Source organism: Schistocerca serialis, chromosome 10 (assembly GCF_023864345.2).
Source record: "Schistocerca serialis cubense isolate TAMUIC-IGC-003099 chromosome 10, iqSchSeri2.2, whole genome shotgun sequence".
NCBI lineage: Eukaryota > Metazoa > Arthropoda > Insecta > Orthoptera > Acrididae > Schistocerca > Schistocerca serialis.
The window spans coordinates 16,910,890-16,920,451 of record NC_064647.1 but is presented as its reverse complement, the minus strand read 5'-3'; positions in this window follow the sequence as shown (position 1 = coordinate 16,920,451).

Here is a 9,562-nt window from a genome sequence, read left to right as displayed (position 1 = left end):
TAGAAACACTTCTCAGCAAGAAATAATTTTAACTCTGATCTAAAAGCAGTTTCTGTCTCCAATCTCTTTATGTATGTTCGTAGGGCATTATGAAGAGTAGCACCCAAGTGGTTCACATATCTTTGAGTGTTCAGCCATGTGTATTGTGCAAGACTAACATTTTCAGGCTTGGGTGTGAAAAACAATATGGCATTTCATTGTCATGCCAGGTATGGCCCTTGCTCAGATATGAAGATGGTAAGAGCTATGTTTCAATGTTTCCAATTAGATGTTACTTGCACAAATAATTTCAATCCCTTCGATGTGAATATTTTCACAGGGTCTATCTTAGGGCAAATATTTCTGAAAGACAGAGATACCAAATAACGACAGACACAGTTGTAACAATCACTAGGAAAAGAACTGCAGCTTGGACAGCAGAAATGGTGGCTACCATAATAAATTTGGAATTTTACATTAAAATATAAGACACATGTTAGATATAAAAGATGTGCTGCTCCTACCAGTACAGTAAAGATATTTCTACAGATGTGCTATGCATAACGAACACCATGTGGAACTCGCAGAGCATGAACAGAGGTCTCTAAATTGATAGTTTAGTTTGTTATCAACCTTTGCAGAACTTACATGATAAAGGAATTACCATAATACGATATATTGTATATGCACAACCCAATTTTACAAACTAATATAATAAATATAAAATTAACATTTTACAATCCATTAAAAAATGTGATACAGTGAACTAATGCATTGGTCTTCTAGATGCTTTCTGAATAAGTAAATAATGCTTCCAGAATGACATTTTCACTCTGCAGCGGAGTGTGCGCTGATATGAAACTCCCTCGCAGATTAAAACTGTGTGCCAGACCGAGACTCAAACTCGGGACCTTTGCCTTTCCGAGGCAAGTGCTCTACCCAATGAGCTACCCAAGCTTGTGGGTAGAACACTTGCCTCAGAAAGGCAAAGGTCCCGAGTTCGAGTCTCGGTCTGGCACACAGTTTTAATCTGCGAGGGAGTTTCAAGTAAATAATGGTTTGAAATGCATGCAGTACACTTTGAGAAACACATTTATCACACCATTTGAAATTAAAAGAGTATAAAAACAAAGTATAAAATTTACAATGAGAACAGAATGATTCGTATGACAATGAAGAAGATACAAGTATTTGCCAGTAATTTAGGGTTAAACACATTTATTTAAAAGGCAATTTTTGAATTCACTTTTAAATTTTCTGTCATCTTCCATTCCCTTGATGCAAACTGGAGGGGCATTGTCTTTCTACAAGCAGATTCTTACTGATATGTGTATTGTAATTATGAAAATAAGAATTTGTATGTAAACTACTCATATGTGTTCTTGTAAACAGTACACTTTTGAATATGTAAAAACATGGTACTGTAGGTATTTTTAACTACTGGTTTCTCAATTTGGACCAGCAGTGTTTGTGGAGAGCTGCGTGTAATAATTCAAATGGCTCTTTTCTGTAATTTAAAAATGTTTTACAGATGAGATTTTGTTACACCCCAGAACATTATTCCACAAGATACAATAGAATGGAAATGAGCAAAATATACCGATCTTACACACTCCATGCTACAGACTGCACAAATTATTCTCAATGCAAAACTTCCAGAATGGAATTTTTGAGGTGTGTATATGACATGGTCTTTCCAGCTCAAGTAATTATCAATGCACATGCCCAAAAATTTTGTAGACATTACTTTCTCTGTCTCTTGGTCACTCAATAATAAACAGAGGTCATCCTTCTCTTTTATTTCACTGTACTGTATGCAGATTGTTTTATTTAAATGAAGTGTTAACTTGTTAGCACGAAACCACTGCTGCACACACTTCAGAACATTTTCAGCTGTAGTGGATAAGGATTGCCTATCATTACTTATAATTATGCTTGTATCATTATCAAATAGTATAATTTTGGTCGAAGTGTTGGGGCTTTTAATGTTATTTATATAGATCGAGAATAATAGGGGGCCAAGTGAACTGTTGGGGCTTTCAATGTCATCTGTATGGATCAAGAATGATAGGAGGCCAAGAACGCTACCCTGGACTCCTGCTTCCACTTTCTTAGCATGTGAGATGCACTTTATTTTGTGCCTGTTTTGAGATGAGAGGAGTTCCACAACCTGACTTCTGCCTAGAGACTGGATTAAATCAATTTCCTCCCAGTTCATCTGATGTGTATTGTCTCCAGTTTGTCAGGGATAATTTGGTGGTTTACTTTATCAAAGGTCTTAGAAAGATGTAGGGTAATTCCTGCCACCCTTTTGTTATTGCCCAAATTTCTAACAAGTTAGTATCACTTTACTGTAGGTGTAATATGAGGAAAGGAGGAATGGCCATATACACGAAAAGTGGAATATACTCCCAGGCCAGTGAACTCACTAAGTACTGCACTGAACAGCTGTTTGAAAGCTGTGCTTAACCTTGGAAACATACAAGATACCAGTCCTGGCTGTATATGTAGTGGCTCCCCAACAGCAAATGTTTTAAACTTCATTAAACAATTAGAGGGGCTGCTAAAGATAGTATTAATAACAGGGAAATGATTGTATGTGGGGACTTCAATATCAGTTTCATCACATATATTTTGTACTGAGGACACACAGAATTAATGATGTCCAGCTTTGCCTTGACACCCTCAGTAATATTCCCAACAAGAACAGACGGACATAGTGTGATAGCATTGATAATTTATTTCTTAAGGCAACTGTATTTTGTGAAATATATATAAGCCTCATTATTTACTTATTCCCCCGTCAACCACTTAGTGCAATAGTATCAGACATGTCAGAAACATTACAGAAATAATATACAGGGTGATTCTTATTAACATTTGAAAACTTCTGAAGCGACGTAGATGATACTGAGACAATTCATTTGATATAAGACGCACAGAGTTGCAAATGTCGGGAGATACCCCAAAAGTGGATGGCAGCCATGTGATGTGTCCAGGTAACATAACTAACCACTTGTGCAGTCATTGGGCTTGTTGGTTCTACACTTGTTGGTCCAATGGCTCTGTTACACACTACTCCGCTAGTGTACTCTGTATTCATTCTCACATTACCAATGTGACACAGTAGTACTTGCAGTAGTGGTAATCCAATATGATGATTAATCATTTTACATTTACAAAAACAGAGTAGTCTGGCGGAGTGATGTATAGCAATGCCCCCTATGGGCGAGGGTGTGTCGTCTGGTGATGTCACATGTTCAACATTTGCCATTCCAATTTTGGAGTATTTCTCAACATTTGCGAGGACACACGTGTTGTATCAAATTACTTGTCTCTGTGTCATCTACGTCACTTTGAGGGTTTTAAAATGTTAATAATAATCACCCTGTATACAGATAAAATATTAACAAAATAGGATAATATAAGATGAGAATAGGGCAGGAAGTGGTTTGTCTGGTAACCTTAATCAAATAGCAGCAATAAAGCATTAGTCCAGTTTGAATAAAAAGGGGAAAGTAAAATTTCATAGATATGTATGTAAATGTCAACTCACAGTACTAATAGAGAATTCGTGTGATGAGAAATGGGGAGAAGTTTACTATGAACACACATTATATGAGAAATTTGTTTTCTAGAAATATGCCTACATCTTTATGAATCCAATAATCGTGTACACTGAGTCGGGGAAACATACGTTTGAAGCCCAGAGAAAGGCGGGCCTACATTTGGGATCAAAATATCCTCCAGTATGAAGATATAGCTTTATTTAATGCAAAGGACTAGCTCTAATAAAGACTTTAAAATGTATTACAAGAAGTATTGAAAAATTCTTCACTTTATCATGTTGTTGTTGTGGTCTTCAGCCCTGAGACTGGTTTGATGCAGCTCTCCATGCTACTCTATCCTGTGCAAGCTTGTTCATCTCCCAGTACCTACTGCAGCCTACATCCTTCTGAATCTGCTTAGTGTATTCATCTCTTGGTCTCTCTCTACGATTTTTACCCTCCACTCTGCCCTCCAATGCTAAATTTGTGATCCCTTGATGCCTCAGAACATGTCCTACCAACTGGTCCCATCTTCTTGTCAAGTTGTGCCACAAACTCCTCTTCTCCCCAATTCTATTCAATTCCTCCTCATTAGTTATGTGATCTACTCATCTAATCTTCAGCATTCTTCTGTAGCACCACATTTTGAAAGCTTCTATTCTCTTCCTGTGCAAACTATTTATTGTCCATGTTTCACTTCCATACATGACTACACTCCATACAAATACTTTCAGAAACGACTTCCTGACACTTAAATCTATACTCGATGTTAACAAATTTCACTTCTTCAGAAACGCATTTCTTGCCATTGCCAGTCTACATTTTAAATCCTCTCTACTTCGACCATCATCAGTTATTTTGCTCCCCAAATAGCAAAACTGCTTTACTACTTTAAGTACAAAGAGATAGAGGGGCTGGCCAGTACTTACCTCAGCTCAGTACAGCCGATAGATACACATAAAACAGAACTGAAAATTTACATTCCTAGCTTTCGGAGCTTTGTTCCTTAATCAGGGAGGAGAGAGGGGAAAAAAGGGAAGAAGGGAAAGTGGATTCAGTTACTCACAACCCAGGTTATCAAGCAACAGGGAAAGGTAAACAGGGAGGGTAGCAAGGATGGAGGCATGGTTGTCAGACCCTCTGACAACCATGCCTCCATCCTTGCTACCCTCCCTGTTTACCTTTCCCTGTTGCTTCATAACCTGGGTTGTGAGTAACTGAATCCACTTTCCCTTCTTCCCTTTTTTCCCCTCTCTCCTCCCTGATGAAGGAACAAAGCTCCGAAAGGTAGGAATGTAAATTTTCAGTTCTGTTTTATGTGTATCTATCGGCTGTACTGAGCTGAGGTAAGTACTGGCCAGCCCCTCTATCTCTATGTTAGTATTTGTTTCACATCTTATATGAGATTTTCCATTAATCATTTACTACTTTAAGTGTCTCATTTCCTAATCTAATTCCCTCAGCATCACCTGACTTCATTTGACTACATTCCATTATCCTCGTTTTGCTTTTGTTGATGTTCATCTTATACCCTCCTTTCAAGACACTGTCCATTCCGTTCAACTGCTCTTCCAAGTCCTTTGCTGTCTCTGACTGAATTACAATGTATTCGGCAAACCTCCAAGTTTTTATTTCTTCTCCATGGATTTTAATACCTACTCCGAACTTCTCTTTTGTTTCCTTTATTGCTTGCTCAACATACAGATTGAATAACATTGGAGATAGGCTACAACCCTGTCTCACTCCCTTCCCAACCACTGCTTCCCTTTCATACCCCTCGACTCTTATAACTACCATCTGCTTTCTGTACAAATTGTAAATAGCCATTCGCTCCCTGTATTTTACCCCTGCCACCCTCAGAATTTGAAAGAGAGTATTCCAATCAACATTGTCAAAAGCTTTCTCTAAGTCTACAAATGCTAGATAGGTTTGCCTTTCCTTAATCTTTCTTCTGAGATAAGTCTTAGGGTCACTCACATGTTCCAACATTTCTACAGAATCCAAACTGATCTTCCCCAAGGTTGGCTTCTATCAGTTTTTCCATTCGTCTGTATTTTGCAGCTGTGACTTATTAAACTGATAGTTCAGTAATTTTCACATCTGTCAACACCTGCTTTCTGTGGGATTGGAATTATTATATTCTTCTTGAAGTCTGAGGGTATTTCGCCTGTCTCACACATCTTGCTCACTAGATGGTAGAATTTTGTCAGGACTGGCTCTCCCAAGGCTCTAATGGAATGTTGTCTACTCCGGGGGCCTTGCTTCGGTTTATGTCTTTCAGTGCTCTGTCAATCTCTTCACTCAGTATCATATCTCCCATTTCATCTTCATCTACATCCTCTTCCACTTCCATAATATTGTCCTCAAGTACATTGCCCCTGTACAGACCCTCTATATACTACTTCCACCTTTCTGCTTTCCCTTCTTTGCTTAAAACTGCGTTTCCATCAAAGCTCTTGATATTCCTGCAAGTGGTTCTCCTTTCTTCAAAGGTTTCTTTAATTTTCCTGTAGGCTGTATCTATCTTACCCCTAGTGAGATAAGTCTCTACACCCTTACATTTGTCTCCTAGCCATTCCTGCTTAGCCATTTTGCACTTCCTGTCGATATCATTTTTGAGATGTTTGTATTCCTTTTTGCCTGCTTCATTCACTGCATTTTTATATTTTCTCCTTTCATCAATTAAATTCAATATTTCTTCTGTTACCCAAGGGTTTCTACTGGTCCTCGTCTTTTTACCTATTTGATCCTCTGCTGCCTTCACTATTTCGTCCCTCAAAGCTACCCATTCGTCTTCTACTGTATTTCTTTCCCCCATTCCTGTCAATTGTTCTCACTTTATCATAAAAAATGCAAAACCCACATACTGTGCAGAAAAAAGAAGTTCAAAACTGTAGAAACAGGGTAAGGCCAAGCAAATGATATAAAACTTGAATCATTGGCTACTGAATTCAGTGAATTCTTCCTAACAGCAGCTGAAAACACAAGAGTGAGAAAATGATCCCTCAATTGCACACCCTCAGATTTACTTAGCCAGGCATTTGTAAATCACCTGTTAGAAGGACCACAGAAATCATTAAGTCACTTAAAGTAGTAACTCTTCTGGCTATTTCAATTGCTCAGGAAAATTATTAAAAACTTGGCAGTGCCGTCCTTGATTTATCTTTGTAACCAGTCAATGATTGAAAATGAATCACCTGAAATCCCTGGAGTATTCAGTAGTAATACCCATTTACAATCATGGAGATAAGTATCTAACCTTTAATTGTTGATCCCTCTTCCTCATTTCTGTGTTCTTACAATTTTTTTGAGAAAATGGCTAACAAGAGAATGTTTAACCTTCTTTTTAAGATTAACCTCTCAATAACAGCTGAGTTTGGCTTTCATAATGGGTTGTCTACTGAGAAAGCATTATATGATACTCAAAACTCAATTCTGGTCTAAGTAAACAACAAAAATTACACTTTTGAAATTTTCTGTGATCTTGTGGCAATTTTTGCTTGTGTTTTATCAGAAAACTCTACTAGGAAAACTAAAATTGTATGGTGTTAAAGGCCTTCCTGTTGCATGCATGGAGTCTTACCCTAACAATAGAAAACAGAAGGTTACATTTCCAAATGATACAACAAGAATAAGGAATCATGGAATGAATCATTCAGGGAAACATTAAATATAGTGTGCCACAAGGATCAGTGCTCGAACACTTTCTATTCTCAATCCACGCAAATGATTTATGCGGGATACTGTAGGAATCTTCAAAAACTTTAGTGTCTCGTGATGACACAAGCATATTGATAAAGTACCAGACACAGCAAAGAGAATAACTGTTTCACAGCCAACAGTACAAAAACTGATATTACACTGTTCCATTATAAAACTGACTTACAGGGACTGTGCGTATAGATCAGTGGCTGTACACTGGTTGAAGGTGGAAGTGTGAGGTGTGAAATTCCAAGGAATCGAGATGGATAACAACAGAGGTGGATTTGCTAACTGAAAAGCCCGCTACTACCTGGATTATTCTGAGAATGACTTACATATCTACATCTATAATCCGCAAATCACCATGAGGTGCATAGCAGGGGTACGTCCCATTCTACCAGTTCTTAGGGTATCTTCCTGTTCCATTCACGTACGGAGCACGGGAAGAGTGCCTCTGTGTGTGTGCAGTAATTGTTCTTATCATACCCTCAGGCCACCTCTGTGAGCAATACATAGGGTGTTGTAGTATATTCCTATAATAATTATCTAAAGCTAGCTCTTGAAACATTGTTAATAGACTTTCTCGGGATAGTTTACTTCTATCTTAAAGAGTCTTCCGGTTCAGTTACTTCAGTATCTCTGTGACACTCTCCCCCGGATTAAACACACCTGTGATTGTTCATGCTGCCCTTCTCTGTATATGATCAATATCCCCTGTTAGTCCTATTTGATATGAGTCCCGCGCACTTGTGCAATATTCTAGAAGTGGTCGCACAAGCAATTTGTAAGGTATCTTCTTCAGAGACTAATAGCGCTTCCCCAGTATTCTAGCAATAAACCAAAGTTTACCCTCTGCTATACCCACAGCTGAACCTATGTGATCATTCCCAGGTATTTGTATGAGTTGTCTGATTCCAACAGTGACTCATTGATCTTATAGTCATAGGATACTATACCTTTTTGTTTAGTGAAGTGCACAATTTTACATTTCTGAACATTTAGAACAAGTTCCCAATCTGTGCACTATATTGAAATCTTATCAAGATCTGACTCAGTATTTATGCAACTTTTCTCAGATAGTGCTTTGTTATAGATAACTGCATCAACTGTGAAAAGACTGATTTTACTGTTAATATTATCTGCAAGGTCACTAATATACACTGTGAACAGCAAGTGTCCCAACACACTTCCCTGGGTCACACCCAAAGTTGAAGTTACTTCTACATCTGATGATGATGATGATGTTTGGTTTGTAGGGCGCTCAACGGCGCGGTTATCAGCGCCCGTACAATTTCCCAACCTGTGCTCAGCCCAATTTCGCCACTTTCCTGGATGATGATGAAAGGATGAGGACAACACAAACACCCAGTCATCTCGAGGCAGGTGAAAATTCCTGACCCCGCCGGGAATCGAACCCGGGACCCCGTGCTCGGGAAGCGAGAACGCAACCGCGAGACCACGAGCGGCGGACTTCTACATCTGACAATGACTCTCCATCCAAGATAACATGCTGCATTCCCACTACCAAAATGCCCTCCGCCCAGATAAAAAATTTCACTTGATATCCTATTTGACCGTACTTTTGACAATAAGCCTGGGTGTGATACTGATCAAATGTTTTTGAGAAATCAAGAATAATGCATCTACCTGATTGCTTGATATAAAGCTTTTACTACATCATGTGAGAAAAGTGTGAGTTTGGTTTCACATGATTGATGTTTTCATGCTTTTTGGCATTGAGGAGGTCATAATGTTTGAGCTCAGAATATGTTGTACGTTTCTACAAAAATCGATGTCACGGATATTGGACAGTAGTTTCGTGGATCACTTCTACTACCCTTCTTGTTACATGGGTGTGACCTATGCCTTTTTCCAAGAACTGGGCATGGTTTTTTGGTCAAGGGATCTACTATAGATTGCGGTTAGAAGAGGGGCTAACTCAGCTGCAAATTCAGTATAGAATCTACAGGGACTCCATTGGGCCCTGGAGCTGTGTTCAGTTTTAACAATTTCAGCTGTGTGTCAACACCACTGTCACTAATACTTATTTCACTGACTCTTCTCAATGGCTTGAGGATTAAATTGGAGCAATTCTCCTTGGTTTTCCTTTGTAAAGGAACGTTTGGAAATGGAGTTAGTCTTTTCAACTTTTGCTTTGCTACCCTCAATTTCAGTCCCTGTCTCATTTGCATAACACCGGAATTTCTTTGGGTTGTGTAAAAGATCATTTGAAAGTATTCTGTGACAGGAGTCATTGAAGGCGTCACACATTGCTGTCTCGAGAGCCAAATGCGTCTCTCTAGCTATAGCACTATACTTCACTTTACATCTGT